General features: G+C 35.7%; 1 long non-coding RNA gene across 1 annotated transcript; it reads right to left on the bottom strand.

Moving 5' to 3' along the window:
- Positions 1-54: 54 nt before the first annotated feature.
- LOC131171091 (uncharacterized) lies at positions 55-17,263 on the bottom strand. The gene is made up of 2 exons (XR_009141826.1): positions 17,196-17,263; positions 55-338 (listed from the first exon to the last, which is right to left on the bottom strand). It is a non-coding gene; the product is annotated as an uncharacterized LOC131171091 (long non-coding RNA).
- Positions 17,264-22,524: the final 5,261 nt, after the last annotated feature.

Here is a 22,524-nt window from a genome sequence, read left to right as displayed (position 1 = left end):
TCATACTCAATCTCAATCAATTTCTCAAATTCACAAGTTCAATAATTCTCAAAATACTGTCAATCAATATCATTCATATTTCATTAGAAACAAAACAATTTAGATACATCATTACAAAATTTACATTAAGAGAATTTCAAACTACAATAAATATTACAACTTTATACAAATTTTATACAAACTGCTCAAGACCCATTTTTACATGTCCATACATTTATGTGCAATATATACATCAAAAGAAATATTTACAGTTAGGGTATAAATTATACCCGAAGACTTTAAGCTGATAGCTCCTCACACCTCAGCAGCTCAGTCTGCTGCTCCTCTAGTCTCTGTATCTGCGACAGCAATAGAAGCTATCGCTGAGTACTAGGACTCAGTGGTGCACAAACTAATAATTTAAAACTTAATACAATTTATGCTTGACAATTCATAACAAATAGAATTTTAAAATTTCTAAATTCTTCAAAATCCATGACCTTCAGAAATCAACATTTTCATTCATGCAAATTATTCATTCGAATAACATTTTGATCAAATAGTAACTATCTATTTACATTTCTTTTAATTTCCGAGACAATGCAAAAATTTTTGAATCATTGACAAATTATTTATTTCAATCACAATTTATCAAATCATGCATAATTTAAAGAGCGTTGCCAACAATACACACAGTCGAACCCATGACCCAAAATTCGAATAGATGCCGTGTTGTACACCACGACATTTCACATTCTCCCAATAACCGAGGCTAAAAGGGAGAAACAAAGACTAGCTAGTATATATGAGTACTCATTCACATCATTCCCCAACTGGCAAGCCAGAGAGGAAGAAACTCGCCCCATCAAGTGGAGGAGTTATCTCACTAGACAAGCTAATGAGAATTCACAACATATTTTGTCATGTCAACTGTGGTTTCAAATCATATTCAAAACAATTTCTATTTACAAAGCATTTACAATTCAACATATTTAATCATTATAAATTCATGCTCAAGGTTGGCAACACATCAAACTTAAAATTTACAATCCTCAAAATAATGCAATAAATCCTTAAATGCATAAGAAAATTTATATTCAAATTATACAATTTCATTCAATAAGTTAAAATTCTCAACACAACAAAATCATAAATCATACAATAAATCTATTTCAAATCAATTTGGAATTGAAAAATAACAAAAGAGTTAGTTGTGCACAAACCTCAAACGAGTCGTCCCTTAGCCTCGACTCGGTTCCTCGGGTTCCTTCCTGATATTCTTTTCAACTGAAACACACAATTTTACAATGTTTCAGTACTAGAACTTAACATAAATCCAAAATAAATTTAGCTTCACAATTACTTAGCTCTAACGTGCTAAATTCGACGTTCTTTAAATTTTGTGTTTTGGGTTACTATTCACTGCACTATTCAAGTCAAATAGTTGACTTTCTAAGGCTTAATAGGTATGGGAACTCCAACTTCACCCACATATCACATTTTGGTCATTAAACTTGCTGGTTTTGGTCACTTTCTCAAAGCTTAGGTCATTTTGGCAAAATTGCCAATTTTCGGTTTTTGTGCTCCGAAGTTGCACTGTTCCATTGGTCGATCTACTGTTGGAATTTGACAAAACTTCCTTCATAGAAAATGTTCCTTATTGTCTTAAGTGTATTCTCATTTTTGGATCACCTCAATCGGAGTTTTGTAGCTCAAGTTATAGCCAAAATAAATTTACTGTTCACGTGCACTGTTCATACTGGTATCTGGGTTCTGGCAGATTTTTTATCCAACTTTGTTCAGTAATTTGATTAAGTTAAGTTCATAATTTGGTCTAACTTTCTTCATATGAAATGTTCTACTATATCTTAGGTTTCCATCGGTTCAAGAATCACCTAAATCCGAGTTTCCTAGAGAGAGTTATAGCCCTTCAAACATTACTGCTCAAATGGAATTCTGCAGAATCGCAGGTACAGTAACTCAACTTTGCTCAATAATTTGAATGGGTTAATGGCATAATTTGGGTTTGTGTTCTTCATGAAAGTTTTAGGTCTATATCTCCTCTAACCCCTGGCCAAATTTCAGGTCAATTTGACCTGTCTAGCTCGAGTTATGACCAAATAAACAGTTACTGTTCATTTGGTCAGTTTGGTGCAGTGGCAGCCTGCTCTCATTTCACTTTGGTCAATTTGTTCACCAAGTTTTAGTCAGTTTTTGGCCATGGTTCCTTAATGAAAATTGTGCCCTTTTATGTCTATTTTCATCCCCAATTGGTGGCATATCAATTGGGCTTGTAAAATTCCCGTTTTGGTCCTTCAAAGTAGGTTTGGTCATGCTGCTAGCAGCATGACCATTTGACCTACGAATTTGGTTTTCATTCCAACAATTCCCACACATCTCTTTTGGTCATTATTAACCATTTTTCATCTCATAATAGACCAAAGTCATCATTTAAGCATTTCTCCAAAATTTGGTTCACAAACCCTAAGTGCCATAAACCCTAATTTCTAATTTATTAAAATTCATTAAATCAAAGTGTGCCAATCACATCTACTTGCTCAATTAGGCTTGTATACACATTTACTTGAACTAAAACATATCAACACTTCACAATCCCATGGCTGGCTGAAATTTACATCTTTGTTCTCATACATAATTTTCTCAATTTTTCATGTTATTCTATCCATTTCTACTCTAATTCAAACATTTTTACTAAAAAAAAAAGGTTGGATCAACTTACTTCAATTGAAGTTTTTCCAAAAGCTCCAATTCTTCTAATTTCTTCTTTCTTTTTGTTCTCAATAAGCTTGTGAAGATCCAACAATAAGATTTACATAAGAAATTTGTGGGATTTATGGGGTTGATTCAAGCTTTAAAAGCTTGATTTTTCATGGCTATGGAGGAACAAAGGAGAAAAGAGAGAGAGAGGAGAGATACACGTTTTTCATTTGAAGAAGAATGATTTTTTTTTTCTTTTCTTTTAGCTAATTTAACTTATGGAAGACCACAAAAATCTAAATTAATAATTAACTTAATTAATTTATTTTATGACATCATGCATGAGGTCATGCATGATGTCATCACTTTTTTTTTACTTTTTCATTTTTCCCTTTTTTTTTCTATTTTTCTATTAGTTCTTTAATTTAATTCTCGATTCCGAAATTTTCGTTTCTTCTATTTTATTTGACAGTTACGTCAGGAGTCAGCTCTCGTTGACCAAATTGCCCCTCGCCGGTTCATCCCGGTTTGCAAATAATCTAATATTTCTTCCGGCTCCCTGACCTAATTATTTGACTGACTTAACAGTCCTTTTCGTGATTTTCTCTTTTCCACTGTGTCCATAAGGGTCCTAAGGACCGCAGCGTCACTTTTTACGGTTCGAAATTTGAGTTTAAAACGACTTGCGATGCGTTCAGGAGGTCACTCATCGCTGTGACTCTCGGCTCGTTTAACCTCTTATGTTCTGTTTTTCTTATTTTTAGTTAACTAATTAAACATTACTAATTATTTGTGTTTATGGCTTCTCTAGTTGTCTTAAGTATGGTTCTAATCCACTTAATTGTCCGGACCGACACCGGTCACCGGAACAGTGAAATATACCAGGCTATGCAATGGGGGTGTTACAATTCTCCCCCCCCTTAAATAAATTTCGTCTCGAAATTTTACCTGGTATCAATCTCTGAACAGTTGTGGGTGTTGTCTCCTCATGTCCTCCTCTCGTTCCTAAGTAGCTTCTTGGCCTGAATGATGGTTCCTTAGCACTTTAACCAATACTATTTACTCATCTATTGTTCACCTCGTGTGCCAAATTTCTTATGAGCTTCTATCATAAGTTGATTCAAATTCATTTCAATTTTAGAGGTAAACAAATCTGTGTGCTAGTGGATCTACTCTTTCTAGGACCTCGTATGATCCTATGGGTGAGAACTTAGTTTTACTCTTTTCTTATCAAATCTCTTGATTATTTGATGCAACCTTCAGTTTAGTTTAGAATATTTTAGTCTTTTCTTGTTGTTGTTTTAATAATTATTTTCCTTTATAGTCTTTTTTTTTTCTTAAATGACCTTGTTGGTCGTATATGAACTGTTCATCTCTTTCTTGGCCATAGGTCCATAACCATTATCTTACTATCTCCATTTATGACCACGGCCTATGTGCCATTTTGCACTATCTTGTTTGCTTTTGTTTAACTTATTTCCTCCTTGATAAAATAGTTCGGGATATCATTACGCGTCTTAAGTAAGTCGTTTGCCCTGGTGGCAAATTCTCATCTAGTGTTTTTCTCATTTCTTACTGTTCTATTTGTTTCTTTTCATTCCACAACTTAACTTTAATTATTTTATTCCTCAATCTTATCTTCTTCCTTAACTTGGTTGTCGAGTCGTAATTTAGTGCCTCTTATCGTCCCTAATAAATCCACTATACTTCAATATTACTTAATTTAGTCCTCTGACCATTCTAGTCAACACTTTAACTAATGTTCATAATGTTTCCTTATTACGTTCGCACTAATTATTCTAATTTTTACTTCCACAACTCTTTTATCTATCAATATTCTATAGCTTATTTTCTGCTGGTTTGTAATCATTACCTTTTTTTTAACCATAAACAATTCTTTAATCTTAAGAAGGGAGTCTATCGGACTCTCCTGTTTCCCATGCTATTCAAAAGTTCCACTTGAATTCTAATCTAATCCTTATGATCTGCACAATAAAATTGTGTTCTTCCTAAAGAATACCTGGCCAACTAGTTCCTATCGAATTACTGTTATCAGTAGAATATCATTTCTTAACTATTTTATAAGTTATAATTGTCATCCATAGCATCCTGTCTCTTTTAGGGAAATAAAATGATATTTTGTGTCTTACCGTTACACAAATAGAATACTGTTCCTTACTAAACTTTGAGCAAAAGAACCATTGCAATACCATAACAACTATAAACTCCATATCGAAGACTGGATGACTTAGCCCTATAGGTGTTATTTTTAAATTTTTACCATGCTAAAATCTCTAGTTCCATAACAATTCTTGGTGTACTGTAATTCATGCTAGGGTAACGGAGTCTTTAACTCTCACTACCTTGCAACCATGATATTTTGATATTCTAATTATAGAGTTTTAAATCCCGAATTAGGATTTTCAAACTCAGTTCTAGTAATAAAACTCTATTCTGGTATATTTGTACCAAAGCGAAAATCATTTATAACTATCCTTATCCTTATGTACTATTGGGTAGTACGTAGCTCTACACAATAAATCTCAAGTCAATATCAGAATCTGCCTTACAAAGATAAACATCAAGTATATTGCATAGTTACTACGATACATCCCAATAGATCAAACTTCCCTATGTCTTATTTCTTTCAAATCCACTAATATCTTAAACTTATTTTGATTATGATACTTACTGACATCTATCAACAGTAATACCTTTACTTCCATTTAGGGTAGATATATTACTACAACTTACTTTTAGGTTCTCTTGCCTTACCTAATTAGGCTTACTAATTAACTTTATAATTTATCATAGTCTAGGAGACGTCTCTCACTAGAAACTTTTCCAAAATTAATTCCAATCATGCTTATTATCACAATTCTTATCCTAAAAGACTAATTACTAACACATTAAAATTTATCTCCATGCAAGGGAATAGCAGTAGAACATATAATTTTGCATTAGCATATAAACAAGTAGAGTCGGAATCAAATAGTACATAATTATTCCTTTCACAAGTTAAAGACATACCGGCAACTACATCTGAAGTCTCTGCTTCTTCCCCTCGATGCACGGCGTTCCCTCTTTCTAATGTATTCCTCTGCTCGGGTTGGTCCATTGTACGAGGATTACCCGAAGTGTTGTCTCTACTTCTGCCTCTGCCCCTACTGACTATTAATGAGCCTCTAAAATCAGAACCTTGGACTGATTCCTTTGGTGTAGTATGTGGCATAAATTGACGTGCACTAGTACAGTCTCGGGCGAAATGTCCAATTCCACCACAATTGAAGCAGGCTCCAGTGACTCTATGGCATATACATCCTTGTAATTTCCCACAAACATCACAGAAACGGGTAGGGTAGGAACTTCTGGTTCTTTGACGAATGGTTCTTGATTGCTTCCGCCCTGAAGATCCACCTCTGTCATACTTAGGAGCTCGGGGTCCCTCAAAATATTTTCTCTTTCCCAAATTACTACTCGAACTTTGACCGATGGGTTTCCCACTTTTCTCTTTTTCATGCTGTTCTTGAGGGGGTTGGGTTTGTACTTGGGCCTGGGCTGACAGATTATTAGCCATTTGCTGAAAGAACATGGCCATCTGCTAGGCCGTTTGAGCAGTAATTTGTATAGGAGGGATTGGTGCAGTTGGACCTCCAATGCTGTGTGAAACTGGGGCCTCTCTTTGTACGTTAGTTATATCAGACTGCTCTACAATTTTATCCCTCTTATCCATATCTATTCACAGGATTTTTTTTTTTTTTTCAATTTCCTGTACACCCAACACAAGGAGATTTCTCCCTGTTAGTTCATATTCATGATGTAATGCACGGTATGTAACAATTATGGACAATGAGCAGTTGTACTTAACAAGGAAAGACACAAATTCACAATTTAAAACGTACTTCAAAAACTTGCTCTGATACCACTAAAACATGTCACACCTTACCCCTCTGTAAGGCATAACATGATCCCGTAGAATACCTAATGAACTACCGAACTTCACCTACCGATAACTCATTAAGTACCCTACAAGGGATTTTAAAACAATTTTCTTACTTTTGACAAGTGGTGAGCATTTTCTAATAGGTATTTAAAACATGTAATTAAGTTGAAAGCTAGTTGGAAATTTTGGCCCATTTTATTTTTCCGCAAATTTTATAAAAATTTTGACAGAGTTCCCTCTGTATTTTGAGAAAACAGTTCTTCAAATACCTGTAAAAAGCACTTCTAAAAATTTTCCTCAACAACTGCTTCAATTTCATACTCAATCTCAATCAATTTCTCAAATTCACAAGTTCAATAATTCTCAAAATACTGTCAATCAATATCATTCATATTTCATTAGAAACAAAACAATTTAGATACATCATTACAAAATTTACATTAAGAGAATTTCAAACTACAATAAATATTACAACTTTATATAAATTTTAGACAAACTGCTCAAGACCCATTTTTACATGTCCATACATTTATGTGCAATATATACATCAAAAGAAATATTTATAGTTAGGGTATAAATTATACCCGAAGACTTTAATCTGATAGCTCCTCACACTCAAGACTCGGTCTGCTGCTCCTCTAGTCTCTGTATCTGCGACAGCAATAGAAGCTATCGCTGAGTACTAGGACTCAGTGGTGCACAAACTAATAATTTAAAACTTAATACAATTTATGCTTGACAATTCATAACAAATAGAATTTTAAAATTTCTAAATTCTTCAAAATCCATGACCTTCAGAAATCAACATTTCCATTCATGCAAATTATTCATTCGAATAACATTTTGATCAAATAGTAACTATCTATTTACATTTCTTTTAATTTCCGAGACAATGCAAAAATTTTTGAATCATTGACAAATTATTTATTTCAATCACAATTTATCAAATCATGCATAATTTAAAGAGCGTTGCCAACAATACACACAATCGAACCCATGACCCAAAATTCGAATAGATGCCGTGTTGTACACCACGACATTTCACATTCTCCCAATAACCGAGGCTAAAAGGGAGAAACAAAGACTAGCTAGTATATATGAGTACTCATTCACATCATTCCCCAACTGGCAAGCCAAAGAGGAAGAAACTCGCCCCATCAAGTGGAGGAGTTATCTCACTAGACAAGCTAATGAGAATTCACAACATATTTTGTCATGTCAACTGTGGTTTCAAATCATATTCAAAACAATTTCTATTTACAAAGCATTTACAATTCAACATATTTAATCATTATAAATTCATGCTCAAGGTTGGCTGTCACACCCTACCCCTCTGTAAGGCATAACATGATCCCGTAGTATACCTAATGAATTACCAACTCCGTCTACTGATAATCCATTAAATACACTACAAGGGATTTTAAAAACTTTTCTTCTTTTACAGTGGTGAGCACTATTTACAGGTGTGAAAGACTTTGGTGAACTGAAGTGAAATAACTAACTCATTTGATTTATTTGGAGTATCTGTAAAAATTTTGGCAAGGTGCCATTTGTATTTTGGACAAAACAGTTCTTCAGAAAACCAGTAAAATGCACTTCAATATATTTTCAAATCTCAACTCCAACATTTTTATCAACACAACACATTTCTCAAGTCAAATCCACAGTGATTTTCAAAGACTAAGATACAAAAATATAACACAATTTTTACAAGCCAAATAACTCATAATTATTTTACAACTTTATTGTACAACTTAAATTTACAACTGCTCAAAACCAATAACAAAATATACATACAGTGAATATACATTACAGAACAAAATGACACATGTGGTATACTCACTATACCCAAAATCTCTCATTGGCGATACTAGCGACCTAGCTTTCTTTGCCTGTCTGTCTCTCTACTGCGGCGACAATAAAAGCTATCATTTGAGACAATGTCTCAGTTGTGCTCAAGATTTACCAAATACAACTTTTATATAACAATTCATAAATCTTATCAATAGTGGTTACTTAAAACCATATTTAAATTCAAGACAATTAATGTCAACAATAATTTAAACTCCATTTGTTAATATCACAATAATTTTCAATAAGTCAGATCATGGTTGAATTCAATAGATGTATATGTCAATAAGAGTTTAAATCAATTTCACAATCTCACAATACATAATAACACAATTCGATCAAATAATCAAGAATACAGTGTTGCCAATCTATAACACAATTTAGGCCATGACACAATTTTTTCCATATATGCCGTGTTGTACACCACGACAAGACATGCTCACCCCAATAATCGAAATCAATGAGGAGGAAGCTAGCTATATAATGAGAACTCATCCATACTCACCTCAGGGAAGTCAAAGAGGGAGGAACATAATCATACTCACCCTGGTCGATAAGTCAAAGAGGAGGAATAATCACACTCACCCCATTAATGGAGGAGGAACATATTATCAGTGTCATGCCAATTGTGAGTCAAAACAATTCCAAACATTTTATTCAAATGATCCGTAAGAATCCAATAAATTTCCAAAGTTATAATTTCATTCACAAAATGGCAACACAATTCGTAATTCAATTCAATTTCCACAAAAACCATTTACAGTGCTTTTCAATCAATAAGTATCCATCAAATACCATTCAAACAATTTTTCACAGTTTCAAACCATTCACAATGTTTTTCAATCAATAAGTGTCCACCAAACACATTTCCACAATTTAAAACAATGATATGCAAATAGTCAATATTTATTTCCATTGAAAATAATTCAAAAGAAACAGTTGTTGTGCACAAACACAATTTAAAACAATAATATACAAATAGTCAATATTTATTTCAATTGAAAATTCAAGAGAAATAGTTGTTGTGCACAAACACAATTTAAAACAATAATATACAAATAGTCAATATTTATTTCAATTGAAAATTCAAGAGAAATAGTTGTTGTGCACAAACCTCTGATATTTGTCTCCTGGTTTTGACTCAGTATTTCTTTCCCTTTTGCTGAGTCCTTGTTAACTGAGAAACACAATTTGAAGTGTTTCAGTACCAAATTAAACTGTCTCTATCGATGGGGTTTGGTAAATAATACACTGAACTCAATTATTCGCTTAATCACCTAATATACCGACCCTCGATGCGTTTTAGGTTTGGTATGTTTTACCAAAGTCATTTCCTCGCTTAGTGCATTTTAATGCAAATTGCTGGATTCCGGAACACTGGTTTGACCTAATCGGACGATCTAGTTCCCTCGGTTTTCGGGTCTCGGTCGAAACTACAAACTTGTAGATCTAGGTCTTATTGCACGCGGTGCAAAATTTCAGGTCAATCCGAGTTAAGTAGACCAAGTTATGGTCATTACACTATTGCTGGTCAAGTGGTACCATTTTAGGTCAATTTTAGGTCAAATTGGTCAATTCTGGTTCGGCCAGTTTTTGGACCCGAACTTGTGCAAGTTGTTTGACTTGCTTATGGTCATTTCTGGGCTTTGGTGTCTTCATAAGACTTGTAGGTATGGGTCTTAACTATTCTTGGTCAAAATTTCAGGTCAATTGGACCTGGTTTGAGTGAGTTATGGCCTAAACACTCACTGCTGCCCAATTGGTCATTTTTCAGGTCCTAATTGAACCTAATACGAATTGGTCATGTTTTTAGGTAACCTTGCAAGCAGAATTTTGGCATGGTTTCTCAATGAAAGTTGGCACATTTTGTGCCTAGTTTCACCTCAAATTGGTCTCATACCAATTGAGGTTACACATTCAAGGTTATAGGCTAAAATATACACTGCCCTCAATATGCAATTCACACCCCAACTTCAAACACATTATTTACCTTGCAAGGTTTACTTCCATACCCTATCAAACTATTTTGGCACATTACCAAAAACATTTTCTACATTACATAAGCATTATTTTGGGCAGATTCCAATCACCGTCAACACACCAAATAGCATTCACAATTACAATTTCTAATTACCATTACAAACACACCTAAACATTACAAACCTTACATACACTTTACAACATTAATTTACATACATATCATCAATCCTTTTAGGTCAATATTCTGCCCACACTTCCTTCAATATACACCATCACTCAAGTATCCACAAGCTGCCACAAACCATTCTTCAACATTACATTGCCGTACCAATATACAATTTCCCATCCAAGTGCATAAATCACCATATAAACATAAAGTAAATCACTAGGTTACTAAATCACCATGATCAACATTATTTCTCATCAATTATATGCATATTAAATCATCAAAAACGTGACCCCATGGCTGTCCAAAATGGAAACAACAATAACCCTTCAAACTCAAAATTTTCCTTCACCAAACTAACACCCATAACATAAACATGAACTTTAACAAAGGATTTCTCAAAAATGCAAACTTACCTTTATTTGTAACTTGCTAAACCTTCACCAAACTTCCCAAAATTGGTATCAATATCTTCCTTGTGATGTGTAGACAAATTTTAGTGAAGAACACTAAGTGATTTGAGTTGGAATGAAGGGAGTTAAGAGAGCTTAAGTGAAATGGCCATGGATGTTTTCTCTCACCATCAATTCGGCATATTTGATGGAATGGAGAAGATGAACTATCTGGTGGGTTTAGTGGACTTACACCTGCCATACTTAATGTTTAATTAATCCTATAGTGGTCCACTAAGAAGAATTAAATCATATATTAAGTTAACTTTCCCATAATCCACATTTAACCCATGATTTCCACTATTTATTTTAGGTACCACCAAATTAATTTTTCATTTCATTTTCTAAGTGTAATACTATTTATTTTTAATGGACATTTAGGTCAAAAGACACTTGGGATGTCAAATGACCATAATGCCCCTGTCGTGTAGCTTTCCCGATTTTTCGGTAACACCGTATTTTGTCTGTTTTTCGATTTCTCACTTTTCTTTGTACTAATTATTTAATTTTTCTTTGATCTTTCTAATGATATTTATTCTTCAACAAGGGTCTATTTAAGTCCTAAAAATATTTTACAGGGTTCCCATGATCCGAGGAGCTAGTCAACGGTCCACGCCGTGACTTCAGGTCTGATTACCATCGCTAGGGTTCCCGACTCGCTTAACTTGGTTACATTTCTTTGCTATGATTTTTCCTTTGTTTTTCTTGTGTTTTCTTTTCTTGTATTTCATTATTTTATGTCTCCTCACTCATATTAAGGTGTGGTTCTAGGCATCCTAGCTGTACGGACAACAGTCACCGGAGCAAGAGAACGCACTACCAACTTAGGGGTGTTACAATTCTCCCCCCCTTAAATAAATTTCGTCTCGAAATTTTACCCAATAGCCATCTTACAATAGTCATACGTTTATTTTCTCCTTTCTATATGGTCGTAAGACTTTTAACAATCTAATACAATGTTTAATTTGCTTGGATAACCCCAATCTCCTCTTACTATTATGTTGTCTAATATTTTGGTTCACGTTGCTTCTTGAATGACCCTTGAGGTCATGTTAGAATTATTCATCAGTCATTGGTCCTCTGACCATTCTAATCCATAGTCTTCCTCACATTCGTAATATTTCTTTGTTACATATGAATCAACTGTTCAAATCTCTACTTCCGTAACTCTTTTTATCTGTCAATATTCTATAACTTACTTCCTTTTGTACTGAACTATAACCTTTCGATATTCTAACTTTTGAGTTTTAGATCCCTAAGTAGGATTTTCAAACTTATTTCTAACAATTAAATTCTGTCCTGGCATAACTATACCAAAACAGATGCCGTTGGTAACTATTCTTATCTAGGTATACTATCGGGTAGTACGTAGCTCTACACAATAATCTCAAGTCAGTACTGTAATCTGCAGCTTACAGTATAAACATCAAGAACATTGCATAGTTACTACGATACATCCCAATAGATCAAACTTTGTTATCTTTTATTCTTTTTGAATTCACTGATATTCGAATCTTATTCTGATTACAATATCCATTAGCAATTTCTAACAGTAACCTCCTTGCCCTCATCTAGAGCAATTCCATTACTGCATCTTACATTTACGTCCTCTTGCCTTACATTAAGTAGGCTCGCCAATTAGCTTATAATTTTATGGTGTGTCAGCAAATACTTTTCGCCGATAAACTCTTCCAAAACTAATTTCACTTGTTATCACAATCCTTATCCTAAAGGACTAGTCACTAATGCATCAAAATTTATTTCCCTGACCTCCTGTACAATAATACAAGGAGATTTCCTCCCGTTAGTGCATATTTATAATGTAATGTACTGTATGTATCAAACATTTGAGCAGTTGTAGTTACCGACATAAAGATTTCAAATTCACAGTTCGAAATTCACTTTAAAACCATTGCTCTGATACCACTAAAACATGTCACACCCTACCCCTCTGTAAGGCATAACATGATCCCGTAGTATACCTAATGAATTACCAACTCCGTCTACTGATAATCCATTAAATACACTACAAGGGATTTTAAAAACTTTTCTTCTTTTACAGTGGTGAGCACTATTTACAGGTGTGAAAGACTTTGGTGAACTGAAGTGAAACAACTAACTCTTTTGATTTATTTGGATTATCTGTAAAAATTTTGGCAAGGTGCCATTTGTATTTTGGACAAAACAGTTCTTCAGAAAACCTGTAAAAGCACTTCAATATATTTTCAAATCTCAACTCCAACATTTTTATCAACACAACACATTTCTCAAGTCAAATCCACAGTGATTTTCAAAGACTAAGATACAAAAATATAACACAATTTTTACAAGCCAAATAACTCATAATTATTTTACAACTTTATTGTACAACTTAAATTTACAACTGCTCAAAACCAAGAACAAAATATACATACAGTGAATATACATTACAAGATACAAAATGCCACATGTGGTATACTCACTATACCCAAAATCTCTCATTGGCGATACTAGCGACCTAAGCCTGCCTATCTGCTCTCTACCGCGGCAATAAAAGCTATCATTGAGACAATGTCTCGATGGTGCACAACATTTACCAAATACAAATTTTAAATCACAATTCATAAATCATATCAATAGTGGATACTTAAAACCATAGTTAAATTCAAGACAATAAATGTCAACAAGAATTTAAACTCCATTTGTTAATATCACAATAATTTTCAATAAGTCGATCATGGTTGAATTCAATAGATGATATGTCAATAAGAGTTTAAATCAATTTCACAATCTCACAATACATAATAACACAATTCGATCAAATAATCAAGAATACAAAGTGTTGCCAATCTATAACACAATTTAGGCCATGACACAATTTTTCCATATATGCCGTGTTGTACACCACGACAAGACATGCTCACCCCAATAATCGAAATCAATGAGGGAGGAAGCTAGCTATATAATGAGAACTCATCCATACTCACCTCAGACTGGGAAGTCAAAGAGGGAGGAACATAATCATACTCACCCCAGACTGATAAGTCAAAGAGGGAGGAATAATCACACTCACCCCATTAATGGAGGAGGAACATATTATCAGTGTCATGCCAATTGTGAGTCAAAACAATTCCAAACATTTTATTCAAATGATCCGTAAGAATCCAATAAATTTCCAAAGTTATAATTTCATTCACAAAATGGCAACACAATTCGTAATTCAATTCAATTTCCACAAAAACCATTTACAGTGCTTTTCAATCAATAAGTATCCATCAAATACCATTCAAACAATTTTTCACAGTTTCAAACCATTCACAATGTTTTTCAATCAATAAGTTTCCACCAAACACATTTCCACAATTTAAAACAATGATATGCAAATAGTCAATATTTATTTCCATTAAAAATAATTCAAAAGAAACAGTTGTTGTGCACAAACATAATTTAAAACAATAATATACAAATAGTCAATATTTATTTCAATTGAAAATTCAAGAGAAATAGTTGTTGTGCACAAACACAATTTAAAACAATAATATACAAATAGTCAATATTTATTTCAATTGAAAATTCAAGAGAAATAGTTGTTGTGCACAAACCTCTGATATTTGTCTCCTGGTTTTGACTCAGTATTTCTTTCCCTTTTCTTTGAGTCCTTGTTAATCGAGAAACAAAATTTGAAGTGATTCAGAAACAAATTAAACAGTCTATATCGATGGGGTTTGGTAAATAATACACTGAACTCAATTATTCGCTTAATCACCTAATATACCGACCCTCGATGCATTTTAGGTTTGGTATGTTTTACCAAAGTCATTTCCTCGCTTAGTGCATTTTAATGCAAATTGCTGGATTCCGGAACACTGGTTTGACCTAACCGGACGAACTAGTTCCCTCGGTTTTCGGGTCTCGGTCGAAACTACAAACTTGTAGATATAGGTCATATTGCGCGCGTTTCAAAATATCAGGTCAATCTTAGTTAAGAAGACCAAGTTATTGTCATAACACTATTGCTGGTCAAGTGCTACCATTTTAGGTCAATTTTAGGTCAAATTGGTCAATTTTGGTTCGGCCAGTTTTTGGACCCGAACTTGTGCAAGTTGTTTGACTTGCTTATGGTCATTTCTGGGCTTTGGTGTCTTCATAATACTTGTAGGTATGGGTCTTAACTATTCTTGGTCAAAATTTCAGGTCAATTGGACCTGGTTTGAGTGAGTTATGGCCTAAACACTCACTGCTGCCCAATTGGTCATTTTTCAGGTCCTAATTGCACCTAATCCGAATTGGTCATTTTTTTAGGTCACCTTGCAAGCAGAATTTTGGCATGGTTTCTCAATGAAAGTTGGCACATTTTGTGCCTAGTTTCACCTCAAATTGGTCTCATACCAATTGAGGTTACACATTCAAGGTTATAGGCTAAAATATACACTGCCCTCAATATGCAATTCACACCCCAACTTCAAACACATTATTTACCTTGCAAGGTTTACTTCCATACCCTATCAAACTGTTTTGGCACATTACCAAAAACATTTTCTACATTACATAAGCATTATTTTGGGCAGATTCCAATCACCCTCAACACACCAAATAGCATTCACAATTACAATTTCTAATTACCATTACAAACACACCTAAACATTACAAACCTTACATACACTTTACAACATTAATTTACATACATATCATCAATCCTTTTAGGTCAATATTCTGCCCACACTTCCTTCAATATACACCATCACTCAAGTATCCACAAGCTGCCACAAACCATTCTTCAACATTACATTGCCGTACCAATATACAATTTCCCATCCAAGTGCATAAATCACCATATAAACATAAAGTAAATCACTAGGTTACTAAATCACCATGATCAACATTATTTCTCATCAATTATATGCATATTAAATCATCAAAAACGTGACCCCATGGCTGTCCAAAATGGAAACAACAATAACCCTTCAAACTCAAAATTTTCCTTCACCAAACTAACACCCATAACATAAACATGAACTTTAACAAAGGATTTCTCAAAAATGCAAACTTACCTTTATTTGTAACTTGCTAAACCTTCACCAAACTTCCCAAAATTGGTATCAATATCTTCCTTGTGATGTGTAGACAAATTTTAGTGAAGAACACTAAGTGATTTGAGTTGGAATGAAGGGAGTTAAGAGAGCTTAAGTGAAATGGCCATGGATGTTTTCTCTCACCATCAATTCGGCATATTTGATGGAATGGAGAAGATGAACTATCTGGTGGGTTTAGTGGACTTACACCTGCCATACTTAATGTTTAATTAATCCTATAGTGGTCCACTAAGAAGAATTAAATCATATATTAAGTTAACTTTCCCATAATCCACATTTAACCCATGATTTCCACTATTTATTTTAGGTACCACCAAATTAATTTTTCATTTCATTTTCTAAGTGTAATACTATTTATTTTTAATGGACATTTAGGTCAAAAGACACTTCGGGATGTCAAATGACCATAATGCCCCTGTTCGGGTAGCTTTCCCGATTTTTCGGTAACACCGTATTTTGTCTGTTTTTCGATTTCTCACTTTTCTTTGTACTAATTATTTAATTTTTCTTTGATCTTTCTAATGATATTTATTCTTCAACAAGGGTCTATTTAAGTCCTAAAAATATTTTCCAGTGTTCCCCGCAGTCTGTATAGTCAACGGTCCACGCCGTGACTTCCGTATGATTACCATCGCTAGGTTCTGCCGCTTAACTTGGTTACATTTCTTTGCTATGATTTTTCCTTTGTTTTTCTTGTGTTTTCTTTTCTTGTATTTCATTATTTTATGTCTCCTCACTCATATTAAGGTGTGGTTCTAGGCATCCTAGCTGTCCGGACAACACTGGTCACTGGAGCAGTAGAACGCACTACCGAACTTAGGGGTGTTACATTGGCAACACATCAAACTTAAAATTTACAATCCTCAAAATAATGCAATAAATCCTTAAATGCATAAGAAAATTTATATTCAAATTATACAATTTCATTCAATAAGTTAAAATTCTCAACACAACAAAATCATAAATCATACAATAAATCTATTTCAAATCAATTTGGAATTGAAAAATAACAAAAGAGTTAGTTGTGCACAAACCTCAAACGAGTCGTCCCTTAGCCTCGACTCGGTTCCTCGGGTTCCTTCCCGATATTCTTTTCAACTAAAACACACAATTTTACAATGTTTCAGTACTAGAACTTAACATAAATCCAAAATAAATTTAGCTTCACAATTACTTAGCTCTAACGTGCTAAATTCGACGTTCTTTAAATTTTGTGTTTTGGGTTACTATTCACTGCACTATTCAAGTCAAATAGTTGACTTTCTAAGGCTTAATAGGTATGGGAACTCCAACTTCACCCACATACCACATTTTGGTCATTAAACTTGTTGGTTTTGGTCACTTTCTCAAAGCTTAGGTCATTTTGGCAAAATTGCCAATTTTCGGTTTTTGTGCTCTGAAGTTGCACTGTTCCATTGGTCGATCTACTGTTGGAATTTGACAAAACTTCCTTCATAGAAAATGTTCCTTATTGTCTTAAGTGTATTCTCATTTTTGGATCACCTTAATCGGAGTTTTGTAGCTCGAGTTATAGCCAAAATAAATTTACTGTTCACGTGCACTGTTCATACTGGTATATGGGTTCTGGCAGATTTTTGATCCAACTTTGTTCAGTAATTTGATCAAGTTAAGTTCATAATTTGGTCTAACTTTCTTCATATGAAATGTTCTACTATATCTTAGGTTTCCATCGGTTCAAGAATCACCTAAATCCGAGTTTCCTAGAGAGAGTTATAGCCCTTCAAACATTACTGCTCAAATAGAATTTTGCAGAATCGCAGGTACAGTAACTCAACTTTGCTCAATAATTTGAATGGGTTAATGGCATAATTTGGGTTTGTGTTCTTCATGAAAGTTTTAGGTCTATATCTCCTCTAACCCCTGGCCAAATTTCAGGTCAATTTGACCTGTCTAGCTCGAGTTATGACCAAATAAACAGTTATTGTTCATTTGGTTAGTTTGGTGCAGTGGCAGCCTGCTCTCATTTCACTTTGGTCAATTTGTTTACCAAGTTTTAGTCAGTTTTTTGCCGTGGTTCCTTAATGAAAATTGTGCCCTTTTATGTCTATTTTCATCCCCAATTGGTGGTGTCGCAATGGATTTTGCGGTCGCCTGGACGATCACTTCACCGAAGTGGGAAGGAGTGAGGAGTCGCCACCTTAGTTTTGAGGGAAACTAAAGAAAACCATTTTGAGGGGATAAATTAAAAATGAAACCACTTCAAGACAGAGATTCTAGGTTCGGGGTCCGTAAACGGGTGAGGAAGGTGTTAGGCACCCCACCTCGTCCCTTAATAAGGGTAAGTAGATTTAGTTTTGCGTTCTTTATAAATTAGTTAGGAGGGCTTGAACAGAGATGTTAATCCTTTTGATAAAAGGAATATTTGATCTTTCACTAAATTCGGATTACCCAGATACATAAGTAAATGAGACAACCTTAGTGAGTTGGTGTCACGAATCATCTTGGTTTTGGGATTATTTTACGTACAGGTTAAGATTTGGTGTGAGAATCGGATAAGAACTCTCCTCCGATCTTTTTTAAGTTACTTATTAAAATTTTGAGTGGAGACCGGATAAGAACCCTCCTCCGATCTCTTTTAATGTTTATTAAAATTCTTGAGTTGAGACCGGATAAGAACTCTCCTCCGACCTCTACTTAACGTTTGTTAAAATTTTGAGTTGAGACCGAATAAGAACTCTCCTCCGACCTCTATTTAACGTTTGTTAAAATTTTGAGTTGAGACCAGATAAGAACTCTCCTCCGATCTCTTTTAGATTAACAGGAGCCTGAAAAGGACTTTTCCGATCTCCCGGATTTTAATTTCAGCTACATGACATAAGAGCCTAAAGCTAAGGATTCTGGCACTCAAAGATGCTGGGGGTAAGGCTTCTTGACACCTTGTGACTAAACAGGGAATACCGGACTTGATTTATCGACCTCCCATGTAGTCATTTTACCAATACCTATTAATGACCGATCTATTCTGCTTCGTTTATTTTGGTTTTATTCCACTTTATGGCATCTTTGCCGAATTGCCGTTTACGTCAGCCTAATAGTTTGGCTATTTTCCTGACGTGTTATTCAGGTTCTCTCTTTTAAAAGAGACCCTTAAATTGCAGTTACCTACGTCTTACCTGACCATTTACACGCTACTAGGAACTAGAAAAACTTGCATTCAGAAATGACGAAGATTAATAAAATGATGGGCTAATCACTAAAGAGATAACTCGAGAGTAACATTTTTTGGGTCCTTTTGCACAAAATGAACTTGGAGAAAATCACATACGTAAGAAGGACAAAGAAATTGCGAAAAGTAAACGTAAACACTTAATAAAACAGTAATATGAGCTCTTACCTGTGAGGAGCCAAATCTATTGAAATAACTACGGGGTGGCAAATAGAGATAAGACAGTGGACTGATTAGCCTGAGAGCTGATGTTCGTCGGGAACTGAAGGGATCTTAGCTAAAATATAATCAGATTAAGATAAAAAAAAAACCGAGTGGAATGAAGTTGAGCTTGGACAATGGGAATGAAAACAGAGATGATAAGGGGCAGAAAGTGAGAGTGTGACCAGATAATGAACAAACTGAAAATGTAGAGTTCCAGTATTCAGAATCCTTTTCAAGAAAACACTTCAGAAAACTAGTTTCAAAAGTCTTTCCAATCAACACTTCTAAGTAGCAGAGTAACAAACTGAATGAAGTTTCAGAGTTCTTCCGCTATAATAACTGCCTCTCTTTTTTTTGCCCCTTTTTTTTTTGAACAGTTTTTTCATGTAGGTATTTATAGGAATCGGGTGCTCCCCGTGAAGGGTCAGGATTTGTTTTGAGGGAGATGGAGGGTTAGGATTTCGAAGGACATGATCGGATGTTCAGGAATTAAAGAGAATCAAAATGAATGGCTGAGATCACTCTTCAGAATATTTGTCCTTTTCTTCTTTCAATCTGACGGTCCCAAATCTTCTTGTCCGGAACGATCTGAGGGCTAAGAGCGAAAGACGCTGGTATTGTCGTCTTCTCTCTTGATCCAAGGGTTCCGAGTTTGTCCTTACAAGTGAGATCAACGGTGAAGATTAGGGTGTACAGGACTGTCATGACATACTCGCACCGCCAAAGATTGCGGCGATTCTTAGGCGTGCGGTGGAGATCTCGTCTGCCACGCTTTAACTACCTCGGCTCTGATTCTGACGACGGTTATTTGGGATTTGTCTTATTCTTTCTTGCCTTCCGATCCCTCCTCTTTCTGATCTCTTTCACATGCTCTTTTCCGATCTTTCGTGCTAGTCTCCCATCTTTCGATCTATTATTCCGATCTTTCCCTTCCTCAGGTCCGGTCTGGTCAAAGCATTAATTGCCCCTCGATTCCGGCGCTCGCTTTTCGCTCAAACAATAAATGCTCATTTTCCCCTATATATACCCCTGTCGACAGAGACATTTCCTCCATCTGATTTTCCTCTCTTCCTTCTTACTTTTCTCGTTTCTAGCCGCTCGTGGAAGTTCCGCCACAATCGTGGCTTTGATCTTTTTCCGATGGACTTCTTTACTCACCGACTGAAAATTTACGATCCCGGTGATCGAATGACCTTAACTGATGATGGTGAGGGAACTGGATCAAATGACCGATCTGTATTGCGGACCTCGGTTGTACCGATCCCGAGTCGCTCAACTGGCATAATCGACAAACTGATTTTGGCCGAGCAAATTGCTAATGCTCCGCTGTCCCTTGGCGGTTGCTTCCTCAAGTTCATTCGACTTTTCACCACATTGAGTGTTCCGACAGCGGTTTCCTCCCACATTGGGTGTTCCGACAGCGGATTAAGCTTCCTGTCGGCAATATCCTTGGGATCAGTTATAAACTGATCCTTAGATCGGCCTTTTGATATAATCAGATCTCTAGTGTATTCTGATCCTTAGAGATCGCCCAAATGATGTAATCCGTTAATGTAATCAGATCTCTAGAGATCGCCCAAATGATGTAGTTAGACCTTTATTGTAATCCGATCCCTAGAGATCGCCCTAATGATGTAATCCGATCTTTTGGAAATAAAAATCTTGTTTCTCCAATTATTATCTTATTGATTATTTTCCGATCTCTGATATATTTGTCCGATCTGGTTCCTAACAAAACGACTCTTAACTGATCCTTTATTCAAAATATTCAACTTATTATGCCGATCTCCAATTAACCGATCTCGGAATGTTCGAGAGACGTGTCAGAACAGCTGGCGAATCCCGTTAACCGATGCACTGCATGGAACCTCGTGAGCATTAAATGCTCGGACTAGTATAAATAGGGGTGGGGGGTTAGCCATTTGCTCCTGTATGTCATTTCAGTTTCTCGCTCACAACTTCGAAGTTCTCTCGCTTCCTCAAGTTCTTCTGACGCCGATCAGACTCCGGTAAGGGCTTTGATCTTCTTTTTAGTTTAAGTTCTTTATTTCTTTTGAAAATGAGCGGTGCCGAAGGTCAGAGAGCGGCGAGCCCTCCTTCTATTCAGTTCTCGTGGTCGTCCGACGAAGAAGAGGTGGTCGGGCCGAGCGCACAACCTGAACCCCCTAGGGTCTCCGTTCCAACCCGGGGGCGGATCGCACCATCAAGGCGTGCACCTTCTTCAGGGAGGGAGACTCTCCCTATAGACGAGCTACCGTCGGTTCTCCGAGAATCCGATCTGCAATCGTTTAGCCAAGAATACAACATTCGGCCTGATTCGTACGAGCTAATCAAGTGCCACGGCGATCTTCGTGTCGATCACTCCTTTGAAGAGAATGACGTGGTTATGGTATACGAAGAACAGTTAAAGGCCGGTCTTCGTTTCCCTCTAGATGACTTCTACAAGGAGGTCCTAAAACTTCACCGAGTGTGCATTGCTCAAGTTCACCCTAACTCGTGGCGGATCTTGGTAGCCTTCCGAGGCCTATGCCGAGCTAAGGGAATCAGACCTACGGCTAAGGTGTTCGCCGAGCTGCACAGACTAACTCGCCGAAAGGATGACGAACATCGGTTCTTTCAGCGAAGCCTCATTGCAGCTCTTTCTCGACCGCCTCGTCCCCTTAAGAATTGGAAGAACTGCTTTCTTCATTCGAGGAGCAAAGATCCGAGCCGCTGAGGACTTCTCCGTGGTGGTACTGTGGGCCTTTGCTTCAAGCACAATACCTGAATCGGGAGGAAAGCTTAATAGTGATGGATCTCAAGAGTCGCTGCCACTCAAAAGTATTCTGTTTGACGCGGATCGCGAGCTGTACCATTGCACCATTCGACTGCTCACCGGCCAAGACCGCGAACTTCCGCTCTCTGACCTCGGCATTGGTATTTTCTATATCTCAGATCTCAGGACCTTAGCGATCTCACTGACCTCTCCTTTG

This window comes from Hevea brasiliensis, chromosome 12 (genome assembly GCF_030052815.1).
Source record: "Hevea brasiliensis isolate MT/VB/25A 57/8 chromosome 12, ASM3005281v1, whole genome shotgun sequence".
NCBI classification, from domain to species: domain Eukaryota; kingdom Viridiplantae; phylum Streptophyta; class Magnoliopsida; order Malpighiales; family Euphorbiaceae; genus Hevea; species Hevea brasiliensis.
The sequence above is the reverse complement of the archived record's forward strand: the minus strand, read 5'-3'. Positions and strand labels throughout refer to the sequence as shown.